The sequence below is a fragment of the Pan troglodytes genome, chromosome 15 (assembly GCF_028858775.2).
Source record: "Pan troglodytes isolate AG18354 chromosome 15, NHGRI_mPanTro3-v2.0_pri, whole genome shotgun sequence".
Classification (NCBI taxonomy): Eukaryota; Metazoa; Chordata; class Mammalia; order Primates; family Hominidae; genus Pan; species Pan troglodytes.
In genome coordinates, this window is record NC_072413.2 from 71,773,253 (window position 1) to 71,795,028 (window position 21,776).

General features: G+C 44.9%; 1 long non-coding RNA gene across 1 annotated transcript; it reads right to left on the reverse strand.

The window, feature by feature from the left end:
* Positions 1-8,376: 8,376 nt before the first annotated feature.
* LOC740461 (uncharacterized) lies at positions 8,377-15,903 on the reverse strand. The gene is made up of 2 exons (XR_170343.1): positions 15,663-15,903; positions 8,377-9,317 (listed from the first exon to the last, which is right to left on the reverse strand). It is a non-coding gene; the product is annotated as an uncharacterized LOC740461 (long non-coding RNA).
* Positions 15,904-21,776: the final 5,873 nt, after the last annotated feature.

Here is a 21,776-nt window from a genome sequence, read left to right on the forward strand (position 1 = left end):
CAGTCAACTTTTTCAACAAGTAGAAAAAGAGAGAGAGAAAAAGAGACGGAATTTGGTTTAGATTCTGATCCAGTAAATCAAGGGTAGGTACAGCCACTACAAAAATTAGTCTGGCTTCTGAGAATCGCCCTTCCTCTGACTCCAGGCTTCCCCTGGGCTTTCACGTCATAGTGCAGCAACACCAAACCACTTTGAATTGAGGCCCCTTAGAGGCAATCTTGAGAGGTGCTTGGGGCCAAGTCTTGTTTCACTAAACCAGATTACAAGTGGAGGGGTGATGTGAGGAGGGGAGAAAAAGCTAAGATCTTAGTTTTTGGGATGGGATGAGATGAGAGCTGAGGTGCAGCAACTGCAATGGGAGAGGGCACTTTGGGGAAGGAAGCAGAGATGTTTTTAAAAGGCGGTGATTGGGAAGTTTTGTTGGTGATGTGTGATGTCTGCCCCTCCTTTTCCTGCTCATGCCTTTGGAGCAGGTAATTTGGATGCTGGGCTGGATCTACAGGGCTTAGAAGTGTGGTTGAAGGCTGAGTGTGGTGGCTCACGCCTGTAATCCTAGCGCTTTGGGAGGCCAAGGTGAGTGGATCACTTGAGGTCAAGAGTTCGAGACCAGCCTAGCTAACATGATGAAACCCTGTCTCTACTAAAAATACAAAAGTTAGCTGGGCATAGTGGCACAGGCCTGTAGTTTCAGCTACCCGGGAGGCTGAGGCAGGAGAATCACTTGAACCTGTGAGGCAGAGGTTGCAGTGAGCCAAGATCGTGCCACCGCACTCCAGCCTGGGCGACAGAGCAAGACTCCATCTCAAAAAAAAAAAAACCATGCCGGGTGCAGTGGCTCATGACTGTAATCCCAGCACTTTGGGAGGCCGAGGCGGGCGGATCACGAGGTCAGGAGTTCGAGACCAGCCTGGCCAACATGGTGAAACCCCGTCTCTACTAAAAATACAAAAATTAGCTGAGCATGGTGGCGGGCGCCTATAATCCCAGCTACTTGGGAGGCTGAGGCAGGAGAATTGCTTGAACCCAGGAGGCAGAGGGTGCAGTGGGCCGAGATCGTGCCATTACACTCCAGCCTGGGCAACAGAGCGAGACTCCGACTCAATCAAAAAAAAAAAAAAAAGAAGAAGAAGGGTGCACGAAGAAGTCATGGCTACCTTCAGGCCATATCACACCAGATTCTATTTAGATCTGTCTCCCTGCCATGAACCCCTCAAGGGCACAGACTGTGTTTCCAGCTTTAGATTTCCTACTGCCTATTAAAGTGTCTGTCACTTCATACATATCTGGTGAATAAATGAATGAATGAATGAGTGAATAAAGCCTCCTCATTTGCAGAGATGGTGGTCTTCTGATATAACAAATTGTGTTCATCAGATATACAATTGCCTTATGGAACACTGAATTTAAACTTTGCTATGTCCACACACCAGGAAGGAATATTCTAGACTTAGCAACTAGGCTCAGGCTGGGCATTGTGGCTCACACTTGTAATCCCAGCACTTGCAGAAGCTGGCATGGGAGAATCACTTGAGCCCATGAGTTTGAGACCAGCCTGGGCCACATGGCGAGACCTTGTCTCTACAAAAAATAAAAAATTAGCCGGGTGTGGTGGCATGTGCCTGTAGTCCCAGAAACTTGGGAGGCTGAGGTGGGAGGATGGCTTGAGTCTGGGAGGTTGAAGCCGCAGTGAGTTGTGGTTGTGCCACTGCACTCCTGCCTAGGCAATAGGGCAAGACCCTGTCTCAAAAAAAAAAAAAAAAGAAGAAGAAAAGAGAGAAAGAAAGGAAAGGAAGGAAGGAAGGAAAGAAGGAAGGAAAGAAGGAAGGAAAGAAGGAGGGAAGGGGAAGGAAGGAGAAGGAAAGAGAAGGAAAGGAAAAGAAAGAAAGGAAAGAAAAGAAAAAATGCACAGAACATATTTGGACAATTTAACAAATAATTACAAAGCAGCTCTCTGTGTAACCAACACTTGCGTCAAGAAATAGTAATGACCGGGTATGGCAGTTCATGCCTGTTATCCCAACACTTGGGGAGGCCGAAGTGGGAGGATTGCTTGAGCCCAGGAGTTAAAGACTGCAGTGAGTTATGATTGCACCACTGCACTCCAGCCTGGATGGCAGAGCGAGACCCTGTCTCAAGAAAAGAAAAAGAGAGAGAGAGAGAGAGAGAGGGAGGGAGAGAGAGAGAGAGAAAGAAAGAAAAAAGAAAAGAAAAGAAAAGAAAAGAAGGAAAGTAGGTTCAGTTCACTGGGTCAGAAGCCCTGGAGTCACTTTCCCAGGCATCTTGAGACGCTTTCCTATGTGAATGGAAAGCCCAGCTTGCTTCCTGTTTTCTCTTGCAGTTCAGCTTTGTGAGTGTCTGTAGTGTACGTGTCTTGTGATGTGTTATGGGAGCTGTGATGAGGCTCACATCACAACCAGAAGATGACCTTGGAAGGAGAACCCTGGACAAGGCAGGAAAAATAATGAGGGCAATCAAGAGTCTGGAAAGCCCTGGCAGCTATGAAAGGTTTGAGCCATGCACCAGTCACCATCTATGTACTCAAGAGAAAGAAAGAAGAGATGAAAGATACCGCTCCCTTCACCCCGCGCCTCTATCTAGAGGAAAGAATAACACAAAGAAAAAAAAACATGAGAGAAAGGCTGCCTCGTGAGAACCCTGGGCTTGACTTAAAAGGTTCTCCTATGACCATGATGTAATAAGTCATTTTTTATATCTGAATAACATTGTTCTTCTACAGTATCATCTTATGAGCTATAAATGTATCCCGTTGATACTGCCATTAAAATATTTTGGGTTTTTTTTCCTGAGGTTTTTAGAGGAAAAAATCAAGACAATCTTTTTTTTTCCTGCTTAATCATACATTTTATTCCTCAGACATGGTTCGGAAGGACTCTGGATGGTCCAAAAACTCATATTCGCCTGCAAAGGTGGAGGTTGTAACCACCGGGGACATGCTATGAGTTAGGCAGACATTATTCAGTGAGGAGGCCTAGAAAGGCATAGAGGCAGCAGCAGCACAGGTGCAGTAGTGAGAAGGCGCCCCAGGCTGCAGACTCCGTGAGGGCAGAGACCATCCACCATTGACACACAGTAGGTGTGCTGTAAAGTTTGTTGAATGAATAAATGAAAGAAAGAGAAAGACTATCACATATATGGAAGTGTAAGTTCTTCAGTGTCTTTTAAAAACTAGAAAAAAGGGCTGGGTGCAGTGGCTCACGTCTGTTATCTCCCTTAACAGGAGGATTGCTTGAGGCCAGGAGCTCAAGACCAGCCTGGGCAAAAAATTGAGACCCATCTCTATAAAAAAATTAAAAAATTAGCTGGGTGTGGTGGTGCACATTTGTAGTCCCAGCCAGCTACTCGAGAGGCTGAGGTGGGAGGATCACTCGAGCCCACAAGTTTGACACTGCAATGAGCTGTAATCACCCCACTATACCTAAGCCTGGGTGGGCAGACTGAAACCTTATCTCCAAAATATATATATATGTGTATATATATATGTATATGTGTATATATATATGTGTGTGTGTGTGTCTATATATATATATATATATATATATATATATATATACACACTGGGTGCAGTGGTTCATGCCTGTAATCCCAACACTTTGGGAGGCTTTGGGAGGCTGAGGCAGAAGGATTGCTTAAGCCCAAGAGTTCAAAACGAGCCTGGGCAACATATTGAGACCCTGTCTCTGTTTCTATTTAAAAAAATAAAATTCTTTCTTTTTTTTTTTTTTTTCTGAGACTGAGTTTCCTTGTGTCACCCAGGTTGGAGTGCAGTGGCGTGATCTCAGCTCACTGCAACCTCCGTCTCCCGGGTTCAAGTGATTCTCCTGCCTCAGCCTCCAGAGTAGCTGGGATTACAGGCACCTGCCACCATGCCTGGCTAATTTTTATGTTTTTAGTAGAGACGGGGTTTCGCCATGTTGGCCAGGATGGTCTCGAACTCTTGACCTCAAGTGATCCACCGGCCTTGGCCTCTCACAGTGCTGGGATTACAGGCATGAGCCACGGCGCCCAGCTACCCGCCCCCCCCCAAAAAAATAATAATAAAAAATAAAAAAAACAGGCTGGGCATGATGGCTCACGCCTGTAATCCCGGCACTTTGGGAGGCCGAGGCGGGCAGATTAACTAAGCTCAGGAGTTTGAGACCAGCCTGAGCAACACGGTTAAACCCCGTTTCTACTTAAATACAAAAAACTAACCAAACGTGGCAGCGTGCGCCTGTAATCCCAGCTACTCAGGAGGCTGAGGCAGGATAATTGCTTGAACCTGGCAGACAGAGGTTGCAGTGAGCCGAGATCGTGCCACTGTACTCCTGCCTGGGAGACAGAGTGAGACTCCGTCTCTAAAAAAAAAGTAAAAAAAAAACAAAGCCCTGGAAAAAAGAAGCCCAATTTATCCATTATTTGAGTCTCACATAGGACCTGAAAATGACATTTCCAGGTGCTTCTCAAGGAAGCTGAGTCCATTTCACCAGAGTAAGAGGTCCTAGAGCCAGCACCAGACTCCATCAGGAAACCAGCACTCTCGGGAACAGCATTGGAATCCCAGGGAATTTAAAGGTATTTTTATTGTTGTTGTTGTTGTTCTTAATGGAAACAACCCTTCAAGTAAAGACTACAAACTTTTTTTGTGTGCAAGCTGATAGAGCCTCAGCTTTGGGACGCTGTGTTAGTTTTCCTGGGCTGCCATAACAAAATACAACAAACTGGGTGGCGTAAAACAACAGAAATTCATTGTCTCGCAGTTCTAGAGGCTACAGGTCCAAAATCAGGGTGTCGGCAAGGTCGTGTTTCCTCTGATAGAGGTCACGGAACCCTCCCTTGCCTCTTCCTAGCTGCTGGTAGTTTGCCTTGGCTTGCTGCAGAAGCAGTCCAGGCTCCCCGCGTCCTGTTCTCCCTGTGGGTCTCTGTCTTCGCATGGCCATCTTCTTATGACACCAGTCATGTTGGATTAGGGGTCCATCCTACTCCAGTGTAACCTAACCTTACCTCATTACATCTGCAATGACCTATTTCCAAATAAGGTCAGACTCTGAGGTACTGGGTTAAGGGGTTAAAACTTCAATATATCTTTTTTTTTTTTTTTTTTGAGACAGAGTCTTGCTCTGTTGCCCAGGCTAGGGTGCAGTGGCGCAATCTCGGCTCACTGCAACGTCCACCTCCCAGGTTCAAGCGATTCTCCTGCCTCAGCCTCCCAAGTAGCTGGGATTACAGGTTTGCACCACCACGCTCAACTAATTTTTGTATTTTTAAGTAGAGACAGGTTGGGCACGGTGATTCACGCCTGTAATCCCAGCACTTTAGGAGGCTGAGGCGGGCAGATCACAAGGTCAGGAGTTCAAGACCAGCCTGGCCAACAGAGTGAAACCCCTAAACTCTACTAAACTCTACTAAAAATACAAAAAATTAGCTGGGTGCGGTGGCGGGCACCTGTAATTCCAGCTACTCAGGAGGCTGAGGCAGAAGAATCGCTTGAACCCGGGAGGCAGAGGTTGCAGTGAGCCGAGATCACACCATTGCACTCCAGCCTGGGTGACAGAGCAAGACTTTGTCTCAAAAAAAAAAAAAAAAGTTTTGCCATGTTGGTCAGTCTGGTCTCAAACTCCTGACCTCAGGTTATCTGCCGGCCTTGCCTGCAGTGGTGTGAGCCACCACGCCCGGTCCAACATATCTTTTTGAGGGGATCATAACTTAATTCGTAAGAGACATTTGGAGGAACATGCTCCAGTAAAAACTGAGTTGAATTCAGTGTCTCAATTGACAAAGAGAATCAAATTGTTACCTGCTTGGTCACTGCGTTCCACCTGAATCTGATGACCCTTTTCTGTACTCTGGTACCTACTTTCATCATAGCACCTGTCGTACTATAGAGTAACTTACCATCTGTCATTTTTATCAGGCTGCGAGTCTTGGCTCTTACTTTACTTTTTTTTTTTTTTTTTTTTTTTTGAGATGGAGTCTTGTTCTGTCACCCAGGCTGGAATGTGATGGCAGGTTCTTGGCTCACTGCAACCTCCGTCTCCTGGGTTCAAGCGATTCTCCTGCCTCAACCTCTGGAGTAGCTGGGACCACAGGCACGTGCTACCACGCCCGGCTAATTTTTATATTTTTAGTAGAGATGGGGTTTCACCTTGTTGGCCAGGCTAGTCTCGAACTCTTGACCTCAAGGGATCCGCCCTCCTTGGCCTCCCACATTGCTGGGATTACAGGCGTGAGCCACCACTCCTGGCCTTACTTTCCTTTTTATTGCCTCAGTCTAGCACCACAGTAGGCACGAAAGCTTACTGAATCAAATGAATGTCATATCACAAATCACTTTGGAGATAGTCGATGACTACTTACACAAGTCAGTCTCCTTAAAAGCTACACAATTTCTGCTTAGTGCCCTTAATAGCTCTCTGTCTGCTCACACCTTGTTCCAGGCAACCTATAGAATTGGCTGTGCTCTTTAATTCAGGAAATACCTTGGCTCCCACCTTCCTGCCCATCCTTCTTGCTCAATTCCAGTTGCCTCAGTTTCCCTGGGTTGCCACCTACCAGGAATTTTCCCAGTGAACAGTGACGATGGGTGTCGGTTCCATTTCTGCCCGTGGGTGCCTCCTCCTGACTGTCCTCACTCCTACTTTGGCAGCTGGTGCACGAGCCAGGCCTGGTCACCCCACCCAAGTCACTACTCAGCACTCCGGGCTCCTGCTCAGCTGAGAGATGGGATCAGACAGTCTGTGACCTCCCTTTATTTTTTTATTTATTGAAGTCCTCCTAATTTATGTATTTATTTTGACAGCTTTATTGAGATATGGTTCAAATATCCATAAAATCTCCCTTTTTAAAGTGTACAATATAGTAGCTTTAGTGTATGCACAGAGCTGTGCAACCATCAGCATTTCCTAACTCCAGAGCATTTTCATCACCCCCCAGGAGAAACCCCATATCCATTAGCAGTCACTCTCCATTCCTACTTCCCCTTAGGCCTTGGCTACCACTAATCTACTTTCCGTCTTTGTGGATTTGCCTATTCTAGTTATTTTATATGAATGGAATAATACAATATGTATGGTTTTATGTATGGTTTCTTTCTGTTTGAGACAGGGTCTTCTATGTATGGTTTCTTTCTTTCTTTTTGAGACAGGGTCTCTCGCTCTGTCGCCTAGGCTGCCTAGGCTGGAGTAGAGTGGTACAAACACAACTCACTGCAGCCTCAACCTCCCAGGCTCAAGCGATCCTCCCACCTCAGCCTCCTGAGTAGTTGGCACTACAGGCACACATCACCACGCTCAGCCAGATTTTAAATTTTTAATAGAGATGGGGTCTCACCATGTTGTCCAGGCTGGTCTTGAACTCTGGGGCTTAAACGATCCACCCACCTCAGCTTCCCAAAGTGCTAGGATTACAGGCATGAGCCACCACATCCAGCCTGGGTTCTTTCACTTAGCCACTTAGCATAAAGTTTTCTTTCTTTCTTTCTTTCTTTCTTTTTTTTTTTGAGACGGAGTCTCGCTCTGTCGCCCAGGCTGGAGTGCAGTGGCGCGATCTCCGGCTCACTGCAAGCTCTGCCTCCCGGGTTCACACCATTCTCCTGCCTCAGCCTCCCAAGTAGCTGGGACTACAGGTGCCCACCACTACGCCCGGCTAATTTTTTGTATTTTTAGTAGAGACGGGGTTTCACCCTGTTAGCCAGGATGGTCTCCATCTCCTGATCTCGTGATCTGCCCGCCTCGGCCTCCCAAAGTGCTGGGATTACAGGCGTGAGCCACTGCGCCCCGCCCTTCCTTCCTTCCTTCCTTCCTTCCTTCCTTCCTTCCTTCCTTCCTTCCTTCCTTCCTTCCTTCCTTCCTTTCTTTCTCTCTCTCTCTTTCTTTCTTTCTTTTTTCTTTTCTTTTTTTTTTTTGAGACAGAGTCCCTGTCATCCAGGCTGGAGTGCAGCGGTGCCATCACAGCTCACTGAAGCTTCAAGCTCCTGTGCTTAACTGATTCTCCCATCTGGGATTCCAGAGCTCTGGGATTGCGGGAATGAGCCACTGCACCCAGCTAGCTTACTGTTTTCTCTCTCTCTCTCTTTTTTTTTTTCTTTTTCTTTTTGAGACAGGGTCTCACTCTGTCGCCCAGGCTGGAGTGCAGTGGTGTGATCTCAGCTCACTGTAACCTCTGCCTCCCAGGCTCAAGCGATCCTCCCACCTCAGCCTCCTGAGTAACTGGGGCTACAGGCACACACCACCACACCCAGCTAACTTTTGTATTTTTTTGACAGAGACGGGGTTTCACCATGTTGCCCAGGCTGGCATAATGTTTTCAAGGTTCATCTGTGTTGTAGCCTGTATCAGTACTTCATTGCTTTTTATGGTTTAATGAATAAATAAAACATAAGTTCATACCATGTTTATTTACCCATTCATCAGCTGAGGAACATTTATTTGGGTTGTTTCCACTTTTTGGCCATAATGAATAATGTTGCTATAAACATTCATGTACAAGCTTTTGTTGGAAAATATGTTTTTAACTCTCTTCGAATGGGATTGCTAGGTCACAAGGTAACTTTTTGTTTTAACTCTGAAGAACTGCCAGATTGTTTTCCAAAAATTGTGTACCATTTTACATTCTCATCAACAATGTGTAAGGGTTTGATTTCTCCAAATCTTTGACAAAATTTAGCATTATCTATCTTTCTTATTATAGCCATTCTAGTGGGCATAAAGTGGTATCTATTGTGGTTTTGACTGGCATTTCCCTGATGGCTAATGATACTGAGTACCTTTTCATGTGTTTATTGAGCATTTGTAGGTCTATCCCTTTGTCCACTTTCAAAATTGAGTTATTTGTTTTTTTATTGTTGAGTTGTGAGAGTTTTTATATTCTGGCTACAATTCTCTTAAGATATATGATTTGCAAATATTTTCTTCCATTCTGTGGGTTGTCTTTTTACTTTCCTGATGGTATTCTTTGGAACGCAAAAGTTTTACTTTGATGAAGTCCAATTTATCTATTTTTTAATTTTGTCACTTGTGCTTTTGATGAGATATCTGAGAAACTGTTGCCTAATCCAAGGTTTTGTTGATTTACTGCTATATTTTCTTCTAAGAGTTTTATAGTTTTTAGCTCTTAACATTCATTCATTATCCCTTCCCTTCATTTTTAGTTTATCATCTCCTAAGGGTAAATGCAGTTTACAGCAGGTTTGTTTGGTGTAATCTTCTCTATATCATCTGTTGCTGTCTTTACCCTGGGATGAGCCATCTCCTTAATAAAGCTGTTCATATTTAGTTCTGTGAAACAGACATTCATAACTTCAACAACCTTTGCCTTCCATCCTGTCAAAAAACAAACACATATGTAATAAAATATGCTTTCCAACTTCCAGTCAGCTTTGTCTGCCCTACCACAGACAAAGACTGGAGTTCCTCCAGGCATTGACAGCTTTGGAGGTGGTTTGAAGGTTGGTGGTTTAAAGCAGGACCATCTCCTGTGACCTAAATCCTGAGGAAGAAAGAATACAACTGCAGAACTCTTCAGAGGGGCCCTTGCTGCTTGGCAAGCTGTCACCCCACCACAAACCTGACCACCCAGGGCCCTTTCTGCATCTGTGGCCCATTGTTCCTGGGGTTTTGATTATTCAGTTCAGCCATTGTCTGCCAAGATGTTTGGGTTTGGAAATTTTTCATTATGCCTTTGAGAAAATAATATCACACTTTCTCTCTGAATTCTGTATTCATTGATCTTTGTAAGTTGGTGGCAAAATTAGTTTTTGTTTCCTTGGGCATTGGATATGTATGGTAGTTGATCCCCTCCAAATGGTGTATTTGTTCTCGTATTTGTTGGCAAATCTTTAACTTTTTATTTATCTGAATCCCTTCCAAAACAAGAAACAATTCACTTTAAAAAAAAAAAATCAGACGTCTTTTTTTTTTTTTTTTTTTTTTTTGAGACGGTGTCTCACTCTGTCGCCCAAACTGAAAAGCAGTGGCATGATCACAGCTCAGTGCAGCCTTGACCTCAGCCTCCTGAGTAGCTGGGACTACAGGTGCGTGCCACCATGCCTGGCTAATTTTTTTGTATTTTGTATTTGTTTTTAGAGACAGGGTTTTGCCATGTTGCTCGAACTCCTGGGCTCAAGGGATATGCCCGCCTTGGCCTCCCAAAGTGCTGGGATTACACGTGTGAGTCACTGTGCCCAGCCCAAACTATTTTTTATCTGGTTAAGTTTTCTAGGCACTCCTGGAAGAACAGGGCCAGAAAGAAAGACAGTTTAAATCTGACATGTCTTTGCATATGAAGCCATTGCTTTATTCTTTTTTGAATCAAACCTCCCCAAACAATGTAGTTAGCAAGAGCTACATTTATACATTTCTATAATGAGATAATCACTTCCCCTAAGGGAGAAGCAGCTAAAATCTGGCAATCCAAAGACTTCATTTTCTAGTAAGTCACTCCACACAATACATAGACAGCTGGATCACTTTTCCAAGGGAGATTTTTGAAGCTGATGTGCATCTATTTTCTGTTATCTAATAAATTGAAATAACATTCATTATTCAAAAAGTCGTGACTGTGTGGCCGGGCGCGGTGGCTCATGCCTGCAGTTGGAGCACTTTGGGAGGCCAAGGCAGGCAGACCACTTGAGGTCAGGAGTTTGAGACCAGCCTGGCCAACATGGTGAAACCTCATCTCTACTAAAAATACAAAAATTATCTGGGTGTGGTGGCTGGCGCCTGTAGTCCCAGATACTAGGGAGGCTGAGGCACGAGACTTGCTTGAACCCGGGGGCGGATGTTGCAGTGAGCCAAGATCGCGCCACTGCACTCAAGCCTGGGCAACAGAGAGTGAGACTCTGTCTCAAAAAAAAAGAAAAAAGAAAGTCACTGTGTGAGGGAACCTAAAAAAGACCACAAAGCACTTGGCTGTCAAAACTCCACAGCCATTCAGAAGTGTGGATCCAGGAAAGCACTTGGTCTCTTCACTGTTGATTTGTTCACAGAAATGCCAGGCCCTCTGGTCAGAATAGCATTACCAGATCTAAAGCCCAAACAGTGGCATGGGTCTTGGCCTTGGCCCATCTCAGTGAGTGTTAGGATGCTTTAATGGAAATAACTAGGTTAATAACATGTATGTAAATTTTATTTACCATTGAGCCCTTAAAAGATACCGATGAGGTGTTATTGATCCAGTTGAAATGAAGCAGCTATAAAATGATATGTATAGTATGAATAAATCTTTTAGTAAAGTGTTTGTGTACAAAAAGAAATACATTAAAATGTTTTATCCAGGTAATAAAAATGTGTTTTTCTCATTTTATACTTTTCCAAAAAAGTTTTTATAGTAAGTATATTTTTACTTTTATAATCATAAAGAAAGAAAGTAGGGTAATTCTATTTTGAAAAAAAATTAGGTCGTTACTTTTAACTCAAATGCATGTTCAGAATTTTGAAAATATGCAGCCAAGAGCACATATTTGAATCTGCTGCTCTGCAGAAAAACTTAATAATCAGCCTTAATGGCTATGAAGCAGGCAGGGCCCAGCCCTAAATTCCAGGTCACAGGGCAGTTTGCCAGGGCAGCCGGCTCATAGGTGCTTCTGCCCCCCCATGGGCAGCTCTGGAAAGTGCAGGCTCTGGCCTGAACGTTTCTCCAGGGATAGGACCCTGGAGAGATGAGTGTTTCAGAACCCAGAGACGTTTGGAAAAACTGGCCTCACTGCTCAAAACTGTTCTGGAAGGTCTTAAAATGGAGCAACTAATCATGTAGCAATCCTTTCATACTCCCTACACTCGTATTCAACATATATAGTTATTTTAATTTGCACACTTTGTTCTAGACACTGATGTATGTGTAGAATGTACAGATCAAATTATAAATTTCTTTTTGTGTCTCCCTGCCATTAAAAAAAACACAAAACTGTGGATACATAGTAGGTATTTCCCTGCCATTTTTATAGTACAAATTATATTGTATTGTACTAATTATATTGTATTGTACTAATTGTATTGTACTTTTATTCTTTTTAATTTTATTTTATTTGAGAGAGAGATTCACTCTGTCACCCAGGCTGGAGCACAGTGGCACGATGACAGCTCACTGCAGCTTCGACCTCCTGGGCTCAAGTGATTCTCCTGCCTGTGCCTCCCGAGTAGCTGGGACCATAGGCATGTGCCACCATGCCCAGCTAATTTTTGTATTTTTAAAATCTCCCTATGTTGCCCAGACTTTTGTTATTCTTTTATTTTTATTTTATTTTATTTTAGATGGAATCTTGCTCTGTCACCTAGGCTGGAATGCAGTAGCGTGATCTCAGCTCACTGCAACCTCTGCCCTCCCCACCCCGGGCTCGAGCAATTGTCCTGTCTCAGCTTCCTGGGTAGCTGGGATTACAGGCGTGCACACCATGCTCAGCTAAGTTTTGTATTTTTAGTAGAGACGGGGTTTTGCCATGTTGGTCAGGCTGGTCTTGAACTCCAGACCTCAGGTGATCTACCTGTCCTGGGCTCCCAAAGTGTTGGGATTATAGGCGTGAGCCACTGTGCCTGGTCACTTTTTTTATTCTTTGACTTGCTTCTTCCTCTATAGATATACCCTGGCAGGGTCAGGACCAGGGTGAGGCAAGCAGAACCCTCTGTGACCCTGAGAATGGCCTCCTAGCACTCTGTGCCCTTTCTCGGTACATGCAGGTCCACCTCATTCTTGTTACTCCTGCATAGTATTTTATGGTAGAAATGGAACACCACTAACCATTTCGTTTTCAATTTCTAGCTGTTACTTAAATGCTGTGTTGACACCCTAATAGATGTCTTTTTTTTTTTTTGAGACGGAGTCTCGCTCTGTCGTCCAGGCTGGAGTGTAGTGGCATGATCTCAGCTCACTGCAACCTCCACCTCCCGGGTTCAAGCAATTCTCCTGCCCCAGCCTCCTGAGTAGCTGGGATTACAGGTGCACGCCACACACCTGGCTAATTTTTTATATTTTTGGTAGAGACAGGGTTTCACCATGTTGGCCAGGCTGATCTCAAATTCCTGACCTCAAGTGATCCTCCCGCCTTGGCCTCCTAAAGTGCTGGGATTACAGGCGTGAGCCACTGCACCCAGCCAGATGTCTTTTTATGCATGTAGTAGTTATAATTTTTACTTTAGCATGTATACATTTTATTTCACTTTTTTAAAATGGAGAGTGGGTCTTGCTCCCTCACCAGGCTGGAGTGCAGTGGTGCAATCATGGCTCACTGCAGCCTTGACTTCCCCAGCTCAAGCAATCCTCCCACCTCAGCCTCCGAATAGCTGGGACTACAGGTTTACACCACGACACCTGGCTAACTTTTTTATTTTTTTTACTAAAGATTAGGTCTCAATAAATCGCCCAGGCTGGTCTTGAACTCCTGAGCTCAAGCAATCCTCTCGCCTCAGCCTCCCAAAGTGCTGGGATTACTGGTGTGAGTAGCTGCGCCCAGCTGTATTTAGCATTTTATACCTTGTTTGAGGCCTTCCGTACTTGAAGGTTATAATACTATCTCCCTGTACTTTTTTTCTTTCATTTTGGACCTCAGTCGAGTTAATCTGCTCCTCAGCTCCTCAGCTCACATTCCTCATGGTCAGCATTGGTCTGTGTGAGACATATCTTTGTCTGTTTATTCCCTTTTATCCCATTTCCCATTCCCATCCCCTCAATACACCATACACAACACAGTAATGCATTTGATAGGTTTTATAGCATTTGCATGTTTCCTTATAAAATATGTGGCTGGGTGCGGTGGCTCTCCGGCCGGGCACGGTGGCTCATGCTTGTAATCCCAGCACTTTGGGAGGCCAAGGAGGCCAGATCATGAGGTCAAGAGATCGAGACAATCCTGGCCAACAGGGTGAAACCCCATCTCTACTAAAAATACAAAACTTAGCTGGGTGTGGTGGCGCGTGCCTGTAGTCCCAGCTACTCAGGAGGCTGAGGCAGGAGAATCACTTGAACCCAGGAGGTGAAGGTTGCAGTGAGCCAAGATCATGCCACTGCACTCCAGCCTGGGCGAGAGAGCGAGACTCCATCTCAAAAATATATACATATACATATACATATACATATACATATATATGCATATAAATAAATAAAATGTTTTTTTATATATATGTATTTAGGTAAATGATATTGTGCCACAGGCCTTATTCTGACTGTCTTCTCTCAGCACTGTTTTACAGCCCTTCCACATAGCCATGGTACCCTCAGTTTCTTGATTCTAACTGCTACCTTCATCCCTTCCCCCAGCATCGAGCCCCTGGAGCTTTCAACTCCCCTTACCACAAACAGCCCTGTAATGAACAACCTCATATATGGTCCTTTGTGAGAATTTCTGAGGACTATTTTCCCAGGATTGCTTACATTTTCTTCTAATACTCCTGCAGTTTGTTTTTTCTTCTATTCATATGCCTGCCCACGTTTGGTTTATCTGAACACATCTAGCTTATGCAATGATTTTGACTCTATTCTTTTTTTCCCCCCTCTTTCTCTAGTCACACCTGCTGGAACAGAATCTATTAGTTCTTGAAATTTTCCATTGGCAAAATCACTCCTAATTTCCACTTAGACCATGTTTCTTCAACATTCTATTATATTTATTTTTAGTTTATTATTAATTATTTTTTTGAGACAGTGTCTTGCTCTGTCTTCCAGGCTGGAGTGCAGAGGCATGATGGTGGCTTACTGCAGTCTCACCCTCCTAGGCTCAAGCGATCCTCCCACCTCAGCCTCCCAAGTAGCTGGGACTACAGGCCTGCACCACCACACCTGGCTAATTTTTCTATTTTTTTATAGAGATGAGGTTTCGCCATGTTGCCCAGGCTGGTCTTGAACTCCTGGACTCAAGTGATCCATCTGCCTTGGCCTCACAAAGTGCTGGGATTACAGGCGTGAGCCCCCACATCAAGACGACATTCTATTTAAGTTAGTTTTTGTTTCAGTTTTTGGAATCCCAGCTTCAGATTTGTGTTAGTAATAAAACAACTTAGGTTTGGTGCCTCCTAAAGCAGATCCTGAGACAAGAACTTGGGTGACAATAGTTTACTTGGGAAGATATCCAAGGAAGACGGGGAGGGAGAGAGGAGAGTGATACAGGAAGGACGGAAAGCCAATGAAAGATACATTACTGAGCTGGGTTGTCACTGTGGACAATTGGCTCAATCTCCCTGCACACTTTTGAAGAACCATATAGAAACCACCCAAAATTGTCCTGCTGAAGTGTGAGAGGTTGGGACATTTATCCAGCAACCTTCATCTTCCATTGGCACTCTCCCACTCCCCTACTACCCAGCTCCCGCCCCTTTCTTCTGTGGCTGTATCTGCAAGTTGGACTGAGCAAGCTTCCAAGCTGAGGAGAAAATTCTGAGGCAGAAAAGCTGAGAGACTCCACTGGTGCTTGAGACGTGAAGCCATCAGCATGCATAGGAGCTGTTAGCCACAGCTGCATCACAAGCCACAGGCCTCAGTTCCAGTTGATCTACAGCAATCCTGTGGGCACGCACACCTTTGCTGTTGTCTGACCTACTTCTTGCCCTGCACCTTCCTATTCGTGTATTGACTACACCTGACCTCTCTATCCTGACACAGTGAGACCCACTCAAACCGCTTCTTGGGCCTGATCTAGGTGAGCAGCCCCTCTGCCTCTCTGGCCCAGCCTCTCCACTTACCCGCTCTGGCAGGCCTTTGGCAGCCTGCCCTTGGAAATTTTGCACTTTTCCTCTTGCCCAGCAGATGTGTGGCTCTCATTTCTTTCCTTCTTTTCCTCTTCTCTCCCATTTACCCTTTGATCTTGTCAGACTCTCCAATGGCATCATCAAGCCCTACTCAGATCATTGGCTTACCCTGACACACAGAAAGTGCCCGCACTCAGCATCAAATAACACAAATAAGAAGGATGCCCAATACTATTTGAGCACTTACTAAACGGAAAGCGCTGTGTGAAATGTGATTCAGTCATTATTTTATTTTCACAACAGCCTGATGAGGTCAGTACTCTCATTATGTCGATTTCTCAGAAGAGGAACTGCGGCTGGGAGAACGTGACTCATCTAGTTGATGGAGCTGAGGTTCAAGTGCAGGTATCTGGCCTTGAGGACTTACTTTTGACCACTCTATCACCAGTTAGCTTAGCCATTAACTACCAACTGATCCTCGGAGACAGGACCTCATTTCTTCTTCTTTTATTTTATTTTATTTTTTTTTGAGACGAAGTTTAGCTCTTATTGCCCATGCTGGAGTGCAATGGTGTGATCTTGGCTCACTGTAACCTCTGCCTCCCAGGTTCAAGCGATTCTCCTGCCTCAGCCTCTCAAGTAGCTGGGATTACAGGCACGCACCACCCGCCCAGCTAATTTTGTATATTTAGTTGAGATGGGGTATCGCCATGTTGGTCAGGCTGGTCTCGAACTCCTGACCTCAGATGATATACCCACCTCAGCCTCCCAAAGTGCTGGGATTACAGGCATGAGCCACTGTGCCTAGTGGGACTTCGTTTCTTGTATGTGGGTTTTGACCTTTCAAGTAGAGTATAGCACCTTGTCTGGTTTGTTGTTGTTGTCTATGTGGATTTTTTCTTTTTCATTTTCTTGGTTCATGGTATTACAACCATGTGATGCTTTTTTTAGGGCTAACTTAATGGATTTCTCTCCACCAATCTCTTGATACTAAAATTCTTTTTTTTTCTTTTTTTTTTTTTTTTGAGACGGAGTCTTGCTCTGTCACCCAGGCTGGAGTGCAGTGGCCAATCTCGGCTCACTGCAAGCTCCGCCTCCTGGGATCACGCCATTCTCCTGCCTCAGCCTCCCAAGTAGCTGGGACTACAGGCACGTGCCACCACACTAAGCTACTTTTTTTGTATTTTTAGTAGAGACGGAGTTTCACTGTGTTAGCCAGGATGGTCTCAATCTCCTGACCTTGTGATCCCCCCGCTTCGGCCTCCCAAAGTGCCGAGATTACAGGCATGAGCCACCGCACCCGGCTTGATACTAAAATTCTACAACTAGAAATTAATTCCTTTGTCCCCACCTCACAGTTATATGGGAGAGACTACATATTAATCCTTCTCAGCCATTTATACCTTAACATGAGTGAATTTCTAATCCTTTCCTGAGAGGTGGTTTTGGAAGAGGAGACAGGGGAAAAGCGTGAATGCACTAAACCCTGATTAAAGGGAAGCCCCCTGATGCCATCACCTTACAAAAGCTCTTGCACAAGGGTATCAGGATTTAGGTGCAAGAATGTTCTTGGCAGCATTGTTCATAATAGACTCAAAACAGAAACAATCCTATCTTTTTTTTTTTTTTTTTTGAGACGGAGTCTCTCTCTGTCACCAGGCTGGAGTGCAGTGGCGCAATCTCAGCTCACTGCAACCTCCACCTCCCGGGTTCAAGTGATTCTCCTGCCTCAGCCCCCGCAGTAGCTGGGACTACAGGCGCCTGCCACTAATCCCAGCACTTTGGGAGGCTGAGGTGGGTGGACCACGAGGTCATGAGTTCAAGACCAGCCTGGCCCAGATGGTGAAACCCTGTCTCTACTAAAAATACAAAAAAAAAAAAAATGAGCTGGGCATGGTGGCGGGTGCTTGTAATCCCAGCTACTTGGGAGGCTGAGGCAGAGAATTGCTTGAACTCAGGAGGCGGAGGTTGCAGTGAGCCAAGATCGTGGCACTGCACTCCAGCCTGGGTGACAGAGAGAGACTACGTCTCAAAAAAAGTAGAAAAAGAATGAGATGCATCGTAGTGGATTCATACAATACAGCAATGAAAATGAGTGAGCTACGGTGACAACCAGTGAGTTAGTTGTTTGAATCCCACAAACATAACATTGAGGGAAAGAAGCATGATACAGAAGAATGTACACAGTGGGAATCCACACATATAAAATTCAAATACAGGTGGTAGATTATAAAAAACAAGAAGGAATTAACATCATGAAAGTTAGGATAATAGTAATTCTGATAGGAGGGAGACGGTTGCGGTCACTCAGGGGATGCACAGGGAACTTCTTGGGTGCTGATTATTACTATTTCTTTTCTTTTCTTTTCTTTTTGAGACAGAGTCTTGCTCTGTTACCCAGGCTTGCATGCAATGGCACAGTCACAAGTCATTGTAGCCTTGACCTTCTGGGCTCAAGTGATCCTCTCACCTTAGCCCCCCAAGTAGCTAGGACTATAGGCGCGTGCCACCATGCCCAGCTAATTTTAGAATTTTTCATAGAGACGGGACATCACTTTGTTGCCCAGTCTTGAACTTCTGGGCTCAAGCAGTCCTCTGGCCTCAGCTTCCCATTGTGCTGGGATTACAGGTATAAGCCACCATGTTTAGCCATTATTATTTCTTGACTTGAGTGTTGGTTACACAGGGGGCTGCTTTGTAATTATTTTTTAAACTGTCCAAAGATATTCTATTCGTTTTTCTTTTTTCTCTTTTTTTTTTGAGACAGAGTCTCGCTCTGTCACCCAGGCTTGAGTGCAGTAGCTCCATCTCAGCTCACGCAGCCTCTGCCTCCAAGGTTCAAGCAATTCTCCTGCCTCAGCCTCCCGAGTAGCTGGGACTACAGGTGTGCACCACCATGCCTGGCTAATTTTTTTGTATTTTTAGTAGAGACAGGGTTTCACCATGTTGGCCAGGCTGGTCTCGAACTCCTGACCTCAGGTGATCCACCCAGCTAGGCCTCCCAAAGTGCTCAAAGTTCTCTATGCGTTTTTCTATATGTATTTTTCTATATGTATGTTGTATTTTACTATTTTGAAAAGCAAAAATAAAGGAAGAAAGAAGAGGAGGGAAGGCAAAAGGTAAAAAGAAAGAAAGGAAGGAAGAAAAGGGAGAAAGAAGGAGGGAGAGAAGAAAGGAAGGAAGGAAAGGAATGCCAGCTCCTCAGTCCAGACCTCATTTGTTTGTATAGCTAATCCAGATAAGGTTCTGGGAGACCTGGAAGAGAAGTGGTCAGGTTTTTGGGACAAATGGCACATAGCATCTGTGAATAATCAACTGTGCTAGATACTGCCAAATACTTTTCCAAGTGACTGAATCCAATGTATTCCCTCCCCAGCCATGTATGAGTTCCTATTGTTACACATCCTCTTCATCATTTGATATCATCAGGCGTAAAGACATCTTATTGTTGTTTTAAGTTGCATTTTCCTGCTAATTAATGAAGTTGAGCGTCTTTTAAATATATTTTTCCTCTTTTGTGAAGTGTCTATTTTTTTCTAGTGGGTTACTTTTTTTTCCCTATTGATTCATTGGGTATGCATTTTGGATATTAGGGCTTTGCTGGTTGAAAATGTCTTTTTGATGGCTTGTTGCCTGTGTTTTTATAAGTAGGAGGGGTGGAGGCAGCAGGGGCCCACCACCTCTGAATTCCTTTGCCCACTGTTTGGGTGCCTCGGGGAATTTGCTCAGCCTTCATGGGCAGCGGCTGCCCTTTCTGACGCAACTAGGAATTCCTGGCACCACGACCAGGGGCCCTGCTCTCCCCTCAAGAGGCAAGCTGCCCAGGAAGCCAGGGAGGCCCCTGTGAGAATGACAGTGTGTGTGCTGTGCACACAGGGCCTGTTTTGTGTTTTCTTCCCTTCTACTCTCTTCCATTAGCAGAGAAAATGGAGTTTGGGCGCTGTGTCAACCACGTAAACTTTTACTTACACATCAGTGCAGAAAAGAACAAAATAGGAAAGGACTGCATGGTCGGCCAATTTCTGAAGCCCTTTTTACTAGCCTGGATTTTAAGTCTAGAACACAATAGTAGAGGCTATCTAAGAACATTAAGGCAGCTGTGCCAGGGCAGAGAGAGGAGTTCCCATCTTGCCAGGGGCAGTCACATCACCTGCATCAGCATGTGAAGCAAACATAAAGAATGTCACTAATGGGCTTGGAGGTCAACCCTGCCTAAAATACCTATCTGAATAAGGGACTGGCTCCCAGCAGGAAGTGAGGGGTAACTGAGTTGTTTCTAATAGTCCGTTCCTATTATCCTATGCTAATTCTCCCTGAGAGGAGGCTTGGCTGGTAAGGAGGGAGTGGTGGATCCTGAATTTATGATCATTTAAACAATTAATTTTTGCATATGACAGGGACAATAATTTTTGAGATATAATTAGTCAGTTTCTCCCTGTTCCCTCCCAATCCCATTCTTTCCCCAACCCCAACCTCTTGAGGAAACTCTTGGTTTGTGAGTCATTGAGACTCCAACATTTGTGGACCAGTGCGGACTTGGGGTTGGGACTTGGGGGCACGCACCCACAGGGGCGCTGGAGCCTTTGGGGAACTGAAGAAAGATTTAAACAATTTCCTTAAGGGTGGAATTTTGAAGCTAGAGAACTTGCTGTTGGTTCAGTAAGGTAGCTCCTTCCTCAATTTCGTCAATCAACCTTCTGAAAGAGATTTATTTTTATTTTATTTGAGACAGGGTCTCGCTCTGTTACCCAGGCTGAAGTGCAGTGGTGCCATCAAGGCTCACTGCAGCCTCAACCTCCTGGGCTCAAGTGATTCTTCCGCCTCCAAGTAGCTGAGACAACAGGCACATGCCATCACACCTGGCTAATTTATATATATATATATAGTTATATATATAGTTATATATATAGTTATATATAGTTATATATATATATAAATATATGGTTATATATATAAATATATAAATGGATGGTTATATATATACGGTTTTTTTTGCTTGTTTGTTTTTGGTAGAGACAGGGTTTCGCCATGTTGCCCAGGCTGGTCTTGAACTCCTGGGCTCAACAGATCTGCCTGCCTCGGCCTCCCAAAGTGCTGGGATTACAGAGGGAGCCACCACGCCCAGCCTGAGAGAGATTTAGTACAGGCTTTGTTACTTTCAAAGTTGTTTGGAGTCAAATTGGCATTTCTTTTGACCAAGATGCAGCACTGATGTAGGCCTTGGGAAGGAGATGGGGGCTCAGATGTATTAGGGTGACACTGGTGTGCTTCTCTTTATCTGCTCAGCATCATCTTAAACACAAACAACACTTATTCATCTGGTATAGCTGAACAGGATGTAAAGTTATTGAAAACCTGGGACCCTTGGGACCACCCCTGAGCTTCCCCACAGGCACAGCCAGAGGCCTGCTCCAACTCTAAGACCGGTGACTGCTCGGGTGTGAGTATCTCCTTGTTATACGTGAAGTTGGTTTTTGAATCTAAGGGTAGATTTATTTTTTTTTGAGACAGAGTCTCACTCTGTTGCCAGGCTGGAGTGCAGTGGTGCGATCTCGGCTCACTGCAACCTCTGCCTCCCGGGTTTAAGCAATTCTCCTGCCTCAGCCTCCTAAGTAGCTGGGACTACAGGCATGCGCCACCACGCCCAGCTAATTTTTGTATTTTTAGTAGAGACGGGGTTTCACCATGTTGGCCAAGATGATCTCAATCTCTTGACCTTGTGATCTGCCCACCTCAGCCTCCCAAAGTGCTGGGATTACAGGCGTGAGCCACCACACCCAGCTGGGCAGATCTTCAAATTTAACTTTATCCAGCCAGGTGCGGTGGCTCACACCTGTAATCCCAGCACTTTGGGAGGCCCAGGCGGGTGGATCAGTCACCTGAGGTCAGGGGTTTAAGACCAGCCTGGCCAACATGGCAAAAGCCCATCTCCACTAAAAATACAAAAATTAGCTAGGCGTGGTGATGGGCACCTGTAATCCCAGGAGGCGGAGGTTGCAGTGAGCCGAGATCACGCCACTGTACTCCAGCCTGGATGACATCACTGACATTCCAGCCCCTGTCTCAAAAAATAAAATAAAATATAAATAAATAAATTTAACTTAATCA